Source organism: Lathyrus oleraceus, chromosome 4, assembly GCF_024323335.1.
Source record: "Lathyrus oleraceus cultivar Zhongwan6 chromosome 4, CAAS_Psat_ZW6_1.0, whole genome shotgun sequence".
NCBI lineage: Eukaryota > Viridiplantae > Streptophyta > Magnoliopsida > Fabales > Fabaceae > Lathyrus > Lathyrus oleraceus.
The window spans coordinates 161,318,766-161,328,566 of NC_066582.1; positions in this window are offsets into that span (position 1 = coordinate 161,318,766).

The window sequence follows — 9,801 nt, forward strand, 5'->3', positions numbered from 1 at the left end:
TTTATTTTTTATATACATATATTTAGATCTGCACATTTTTTTTCATAACTAACTACCCTGATTTTCCCTAAACCCTGGCAATTTCGCCACAAACTCTAAATTTCAAACCTAAAACTTTAACCGTGTTATTTCCTCTAAACCATAAACCTTTTCTTAAACCTTAACAAACCTTATTATTATTTCCTATTTTCGCTCATATTTATGTTATTCATACACTGTAACTGCTTCGCCCTTGTAATATTTTAAGTTTTAACTTGTAATATTTTCAGTTTTACTTTTCGCCATCTTTATTATGTAACTGCACCAAAGCGTTGTAATAATTAGGGTTTTATTTTCTGTCATTTATTTTCTGCCATTTTATTTTTCTGCCATTTAAATTCCTGCCATTGATCCTATATTAACTGCGTGGTTTAGTAATGTAGGGCGTGAAAACCTACTAAATTAATTATTTAATATCTTTCTATAACCTTTATATTTTTTGTAAATAAATAATAAATACTAACTATTTTAATAACTTTTTTTTATTACTTACTTATAATAATAAATCCTTATATATTTTGTAAATAAAATCTAATTGACCATTTTTCTAATTGAATAATAATAATAAACCTATTAATCTAATAATTTGATATTTTCTATAATCTTTATTTATTTTGTAAATAACTAACTTAATATTTTTCATATAACTCTTTTTTATTTTATAATTTATTAATGTATTTTAAATTCTTTTATTATTACTAATTTATTTTTAACTCATATTTTTCTAATAACTTCTAAAAAAATCTAACTTGTTTAACCTAAAATAATTTCTTTTAAAATTCTAACCTTTTTATTATCACTTTATTATTATTGTTATTTTATTATTGCTTTATTACCATTGTTTATTTATTATTTTATTATTATTTGCTTTTATCTATTCTATTTTTGCTTCATTATTTTCCTTATTTTAATTTTGTTTTATTTATAATATTAGGAACAAATGTATAGGTTGTAAATTTATTCTTTCTCGCCTGATTATTATGTATCTGTCCCATAGCCATGTAATAGTTTAGGAATTTATTTTTCTTGCTTTTATTTTTGTAAATATTTATTGCGTGGTTAGTAATTTAGGGAGTGCAAAAAACTAACTGTAAATAATTGAACTTAGAAAATTAAATTCAAGACAAATATCTGAAAAATAACACTCACACACATAAGTCAATCTTTGATCGCCATCTGTACTTCCTAGGGTATTCCTCTTGGTTGCCTTCTTTAAATGGTCAAGTCCCTCGAAAATAGGGGTGTCTTAAGCAAAGTCCCTTCAAACAGAAAAATCATCAAGTCCCTATAAACTTAAAAGATCAAGTCCCTACGAGGTTGCCTACGATATAATGATCTTGTCCCTTCGGTAAATATGATGATAGTCCATACGAGTTGCTAAAGACACCCCTTATGTTGCCTTCATTGACCATACGATGACCCTACGCCCGTCCCTTAAACACATCCAAGGTGATGACTACCTATTCCTTAATAATAGGGACAGTCTTACCATTGAAAGAATATACGAGAACACGAAAGACTTAATCTAGGGTAGGTATCTCATAGTTACTTGCTCACACTTTTCGAAATTACTTTTACACCTCACAATTTCTAAACTAGGCTTTGTATACACCCATACGAGGGTCATTACAAAGTACTTAAAGAAATTTTTCTAATCACACACTACACTCTTGCAAACAAACAAAGTGAGCTAAGTAACTAAGAGCCCATGGATAACCATGGATATAAAGGGTGCTAATACCTTCCCTTTGTATAACCTACCCCCCGAACTCAAAATCTTTTTAAGGTCTTTCCTGTTCTTTTATGTCTTTTCCTTTTGGATAAAATAAAAGTCGGTGGCGACTCTTGCTATCCGCAACATTTAACTAAAGTCAGTTCTCCCACCGTGTTACAGTCACCATTAGAAGCTTCTTCATCAAAAGCTTCTTCTGATTTCAAGATTTTAGAGGATCTGACGGCTTTACCACCAGATCTTCCAGCCACATATTTCAACACCAGTGTTTTGGATTTCATCACTGGCACATCTCCATTCAGTTCCATTTCATGTCTCTGAAGGTTGCTTATCAGAATTTCAAGACTCATATTATTAAGGTCTTTAGCCTATTGAATAATGGCGACCTTGAGTATGAATCTAACTAGAATACTTCTCAAGATTTTCTTTAGATGGTCAACCGTAGTGTAACTTTTGCTCAAGATCTGAAGGCTTGATACAAGAGTTTAAAACCTGGAAAACATGGTTTCAATGTCCTCATCATCCTTCATCCTAAACAACTCATAGTGTTGAACAACCAGATTTGCCTTAGCTTCATTCACTTTGTGAGATATTGGATCAAACTCTAGTATGGGCGAAAAGTAGTTTCTTGGTTCGACAATTCGACAGGAGCTTAGCATGCCGTCGAAGTATGTTCACATGTTGTAGTCGAAGTATGCTAGGATTGTTATAATGTAGAATTGAGCCTCTTTGATATGCTCAATTGTTTAAGTTAGCTTGTTCTATAAGTTAACTTGTGTAATGGGCCTGTGTATAAAAGCCTATTAGTTTAGTATGTTAGTTTTCTTATAAATAGCATACTAGTCTCTCATCATTGAATAATGAAAATCCTAATTAAGGTGTGAGAGGTTATTTGTTATTCTATAGCACTTGTAATCTTGTTTTAAAGAGAAAGTAAAGAATATCAATTCATAACCAATTTCATTGTGTTCTTATTGTTTTCTTTTTTTCCTACCCTTATGGGTTTCTTACCGATCAAGAAACCAATTATACTTTGTAATTCCGGTATCATTTTCACAACAAATCGGGGAAGTGAGTATGGAGAAGATGCCGTTAACAAAGTATGAGATTGAAAATTTAATCGGAGTGAACGATTTTGGTATGTGGCGCTTGAAGATGAAAGCCCCACTAGTTCAGTAGGGTTGTTTAGAAGTGTTGAAGGGAGCCACAACCATGGACGTTGCATTAAAAGATAAAGAAAAATGACTATGGTAGAGAAAGCCCACAACGCCATCTTATTGAGCCTTGGTGATAAGGTTCTTTGACAGGTTTCAAAGGAGACGACAATGTCGGGTCTTTGGGAGAAACTCGAAAGTTTGTACATGACCAAATCATTGGTCAATCGCCTCTACCTAAAGCAATCTCTATATTCATTCAAGATGAGTTAAGACAAAGTTTTGGCTGAGCAATTGGATATGTTCAACAAGATAATTCTTGATCTTGAAAATATCTATGTAAAGATCGAGGATGAAGATCAAGCATTGTTATTGTTGTGTGCTTTGCCCAAAACACATTCTCACTTTAAAGAAACTCTCTTGTATGGAAGAGAGTCTCTGACCTTTGAAGAAGTTCAATAAGCCTTTTACTCTAAGGATTTGAATGAATAAAATGAGCATAAAACATCTTCGATTGGTGAAGGTTTGTCGGTTAAGGCAAAATTCACAAAGAGAAATGGCAAGTTCGACAAGAAGAAGGGTAAAAGTCAACAGAAGTCTTATAGTGGTGATGCATTTGGTATTCAATGTTATCACTGTAAGAAGAAGGGTCATACAAAAAAAGTATGCCCTGAACTCCTGAAAGATCATGGAGGTAAGGATAATGGCAACACAACCATTGTTCAAGATGATTTTGACTCATATGATGTTCTTATAGTTTCAAGCGGCGACTCAAGTAAAGGGTGGATCATGGATTCAGGTTGAACTTGACACATGACTCTAAACAAAGACTTATTCGGGGAACTATGTGATCAAGATGGTGGATATGTATTGCTTGGAAATAATAAAGCTTGCAAGATTGCAGGTGTTTGATCTGTGAGATTCAAGCTCCACGAAGAGAAATTTGATTTCTCTTGTTGAATTCGACAAGAAAGGATATGTTTTCCAAGGAGAGAAAAGTATTCTAAAAGTCATGAAGGGGTCGAAGGAAGTCTTAAGAGTCATGAAGAAACAAGGTTTGTATACCATTAAGGATGAAGTTTTCAATGGTTTTGCAGATGTTGTATCCATGAAACCTTTATCAAAGACATAAACTTGGCACATGAGATTGGGCCATGTCTGTGAAAAGGGTCTGGTCGAATTGGGGAAACAAAATCTACTTGGTGAAGGCAATGTCGAAAAGATGAAGTTTTGTGAACCCTGTGTACTTGGAAAAACTTGTAGAGTGAAGTTAAATAAAGGCAAACAAAGAATACACAGATCCCTTGATCACATCCATGCTGATCTTTGGGGGCCTGCGAGGTATCCATCATATTCAGGAGCAAGGCATTTTCTATCCATAGTTGATGATTATTCCAGAAAGTTACGGGTATTCATCCAGAAGACTAAGGATGAAAATTTTGAGAACTTCAAAAGTTAGAAGACTCTGGTCGAAAATTAGACTGGCAGGAAGGTCAAGAGGTTGAGAACCGACAATGGCCTTGAATTTTGCAATGAGGTGTTCGATAATTTTTGTGCAGCCTCTAGTATTGCAAGGCATTAAACTACTGCATGTACTCCCCAATAAAATGGTTTGGCTTAAAGGTTTAATCAAACCACTTTAGAAAGAGTTAGATGCATGTTGACTAGTGTTGGGTTAAAAAAGGTGTTTTGGGCAGAGGTTGTTTCGACAATAACATATTTGACAAACAAATGTCCTTCGACTGTGTTAGATATGAAGACACCTGAAGAAATTTGGTTGTGATATCCACCGGATCTCGATAAACTTAGTGTATTTAGCTGCATAGCCTATGCTCACATTAGACAGGACAAGGTCGAACATAGAGCCCTGTCGCAGGAGGTGTATCACCAGTCAAGATGTAGTTTTTAATGAAGTTGAGATGGCTTTCAAGAAAACTGATGACGTTAGTCGAAGTGCACAGATATCTGAAGAATAGATGGAACAGGAAGAGATTCCTTTTGAGGTGGAGCATGTATATGTTGAACTATGTATCCTATATCAAGTTGAAGAAGAAACACAAGATGCTGAGGAAGATGAGGAAACTGTCAATGACTACATGTTGGCAAGAGATAAGCCAAGAAGAATCATCAAACCACCTCAAAGACTTGGGTATACAGATCTCATAGCTTATGCCTTAATCTCTACAAGTGAAGTTCTAGATGAAGAACCTAGAGACTATAAGAAGTTATGAGGATTCAAAATAAGACTGAATGGCTGAAGGCCATGAATGATGAGATGAAGTCTCTTCATGATAACCACACTTGGGAACGAATCAAAAAACCTGTTGGAGCCAAGTTAGTCAGCTGTAAGTGGATTTTCAAAGTTAAGGAAGGAATCTAAGGAGTGACGTCAAAGAGATACAAGGCAGGATTAGTCGCAAGGGGTTCACTTATAAAGAGGGTGTCGACTTTAATATGTGTTTTCTCATGTTATGAATCACATGTCTATTCGAATGTTACTTGCCATAGTGGCACAATTTGACCTAGAACTGGAAGAAATAGATGCGAATACTGCTTTTTTGTATGGAGATCTAGATGAAACAACTTTGGTATTTCGAATTCAAAGCCTATTGTAACTTCGACAAACCCTTAATTCAAGCTGAGTACAGATCAGTGTCCCAGTACTGAGGTCGAAAGAGCTTATATGAATAGCATCCCATATGCTAACATAGTAGGTTCTTTGATGTATGTTATGGTATATACTAGACCCGACATAACATATGCAGTAATTTTTGTAAGGAAGTACATGGCGAATCCTGGAAAGGCTCATTGGCAAGCATTGAAGTGGATTCTAAGTTACATAAATGGGTCTCTGAACAAAGTCCTAGTTTATGGTGGAACATGTGGTGAAAATAGTAAAGCAGAAATCGAAGGGTATGTCGACTCTGATTATTCAGGTTGTATGGATTCCAGAAAATCTATTTTTGGCTATGTGTTGACTATGTTTGGGACAACAATCAGCTAAAAAGAAACACTCAGAAGGTTGTTGCCTTATCAACCTCTGAAGCAGAATATATCTCCCTCATTGAAGCTGTGAAATAAGAATTGTGGCTTGAAGGTTTTTCTATGGAACTAAAACTTTAAGGTCGAGTTATCACTGTTAAATGTGATAGTCAAAGTTCTATAGACCTGTCGAAGAATTCATCCTATCATGAGCGAACCAAGCACATAGATGTGAGGCTGCATTTCATCAGAGGGATAATCGAGCATGGAGAAGTCTAAGTGCTGAAGGTTTTGACAAATCATAATATTGCTGATATGATCACCAAGACATTACCAAGTTACAAGTTTTTCCATTGTATGCAGTTGATAAAACTGCATGAAGAAAGCTAGTTTGTTCCCTTGATGTTATAGAGTTTATTCCAAGGTGGAGATTTGTGAGATATTGGATCGAACTCTAGTATGGGCAAAGGGTAGCTTCTCTGTTCGATAATTTGACAGGACCTTAGCATATCGTCGAAGTCTGTTCATATGTTATAGTCGAAGTATGCTAGGATTGTTAGCATATCAAATTAGGCTTGTTTAATATATTCAATTGTTTAAGTTAGCTTGTTCTCTAAGTTAACTTGTGTAATGGGCATGTGTGTAAAAGCCCATTAGTTTAGTATGTTAGTTTTCTTATAAATATCATACTAGTCTCTCATCATTGAACAATGAAAATCCTAATTAGGGTGAGAGATGTTATTTGCTATTCTATTACACTTGTAATATTGTTTCAAAGAGAAAGTAAAGAATAGCAGTTTATAACCAATTTCATTGTGTTCTTATTGTTTTTCCCCTACATTTATCGGTTTCTTACCGATCAAGAAACCAATTATACTTTGTAACTTCGACATCATTTTCACAACACACTTGTTGGTTCCCTTCATAGGTGGAACACAACGGTTCAAATATAGTCTTACAGTAGAATTATCTATGATTTTTATGTATTCTGAGTGAGGTAGGGCCTCAATTAGAATACCTCTTACTCTGTGATGTTTTCTATACACTTTCTTGTGAGATGGTGTGAGAGTTTTTTTGTCTCTAACCATCCCAACACCATCGACAACCATATCTATGCCATCTTCAAGTATGCCCCATAAATCATCATCAAGGTCAATGATGTAAGTGTATATTTTTCTTTTCCACCATTCAAATTGAGTGGAATCACCACTTAATGAAGGTGGTTTATCAGAATAATCACTTTTCTCATGAGCACTATAGTCATACGAAGCAGAAACATCAGACATGACAGAGCAAGTATATTTTTCTCAGGATCGATTACTTCACCATAATTAAGTGTTAGTACAGACCATGCTTTAATACCAATTAAAGGTGATAAAAATACACAAGAAGGAGGGGGTGAATTATTTATGCCAAAATTTTATTTTAATTGTGATATTAGAACTTCAGAAATTGAACCACATTCGGAGTCTAATATTATAACAGGTAATAACAACGAAAATAAAGTGATCAGAAGTAAATGCTAGCAACACACAAAGATTATCTTGGTTCCTCTCATCAAGCGAGAGTAGTCAAGTTCCTTTGCATCAACAATATATTTTCATTATAACCAAACAAGTTACAAATTGCTCAAGCACGCTAGCAAGAGACTTCAATTCTCAATCAACCTAGAAAGATACTTCTGCTCAAGCAACTTTGCAAAAGACTCTGCTCAATCAAACTAGAAAGAGACTTCCTTGCGCAAGTACACATACAAGAGACTTCATTGCTCAAGCACGCATGCAAGATACTTACTCTACTATAAACAAATAGTTTAGAAGAAATGATAACCAATATAATTAGATACACAATCAGAAGTATAACATTTGTGAAACAACCACAAAGGTTCTTAACCTCTTAATATTTACAAGATATACAAAGATAAGAAATCTTAAGATCTTATGCAATAACAGTTACAAATGAAAGCTCAAAGTTATGCTCAAGATATTGTATTGTATTGTTGTAACCTTCTTCAAATCTTCAGCTTCCTTTTATAGAGGTAGAGAAAGGGTCGTTGGAGGGTTTGAACATAAGAGAGCAAACTTAGTGAATAAGCATGCCAAGAGAGACATTGGAGAATGTGTCTAGTTTGAAGCTTTGTCCATTAAATAATGGCATTATTCACAACACCTTTAGAAGTACTAGGTATCTACCAAAAGGTAGAACAAACCGAAGAGGTCACATCATATTCCTTGAGCCTTACAAAATGAAACCCTAGTTAACTCTGTCCAGAAATTTGGGGATGTGACAAGACAAGTCCGCTTTAGCACAATGTAAGGATCAGAGGCTCTTCAAATAGTCAAAGTATGAGCTGTCACAAGAGGCTGAAGCATAAGACCAGAGTATGAACCATCAGAGGCTGATGAACTCATTCAAAGTCATCAGATTCTGATCAATCAGAATCAGACTTAAAATGCTTCTCCACATATGCTTTCAATCAGGATTAATTATATGCTTGTGATCCTGCACACATGAACATATGTTAGTATACCCATTTATTTTTAAGTACTTTGTTATCATCAAAACCCAAGGGATATGAACAATATTGTTCCACCACATGATTAAGACTTGAATTGAATAGTCATAAGATTGAGATCTTTTAGCCTTCGTGTGTCTGCAGTAAACTTCGTGGGAGTTGTTCCCTTCAGACATTTGGAGGTTTATGTTGAATATAAAATTTCTCACGGGGGCTATTAGTTGAGATAGATATTTAATTGAGGGATTGCCCATGAACATAACTGGCAGGGTTGTTAAATTATTGCATCTTCTCCAAAAATTAAGAGATCCATAAAGTGAACTTCTTTTACTTTGATCTTCCATGGGTATCACTACATTATTTTTTGGACTAACAATGTGTCAACTGATTCACATGGAGGAGGAGAATATTTATTTTTATATAGAATTAAAAAGGGAGATTGGAGACATTGTGGTTAGTGGATATCCTTTCTTTGACGACGTTCAATGGATGATGGATTCTTTACCTATTAAAGTTGGGGGATTGAGTTTGAACTAAACACTAGAGGTTGCATTGTATGCTTATGTAGCTTTTGTGGCCCGATTTTATGTGTTACAAGATCATATATAGAAATATCGATATGAACTTTGATTTTGACAAAGTTTTAGAAGGTCTTAGTGATACGATTTCAAGTTTTGACCTTAGATATTGCCTCATGATTCTCTTATTTCTTATTGATGAGGTTTTCCCTGTATGTCGTAAGGAGGGCTTAGATACCTTTCGAGAACACATCATTTATTGTAGGGAGCTTTCATGCTTAAAATACCAGCATGACTTTGTTAAGGATGTCTTTTTAAATATTTTTTGGCACATGGAATTATCTGTGAAGAAAGAGATGCTTGTGAATTTCTTAATTGACTCACAAGAGGAAAGACCGACTCTTAGACCAATAATATGTTGTAAAATCGAAAGAATAATTAAAAGAATTTAAGAAGAATTATTCAAAGTTGAATCACACCAATAAGTTTAAGTGTGGGTACAAAGAATAATGGCAACAAATATAAACAACCTTCAGCAAAAAAAATAACTCTTTGTGCAATAAAACACCTATTTAACTTGGCAGAAGGAAAGAAATATAAAGATAATAAGCATAATAACTTGTTTACCCAATTTTATATAATGACCTACTATGGAGGAGAGAGAAACTATATGGTTCATTATACTTCCAAGAGTTGTTACAAAATATTACAAATGAATTACAAGAAAATAGTTACTCAAGTTCTCAAGAACAAACCCTATTTTCTACCCATGTGTTTCTCAATATCTCAAATTATCTATATGAATCACTCAAGCCCAAGTGTTTAGAAGTGATTCCGGACCCCCCATTAGATATCTACAAT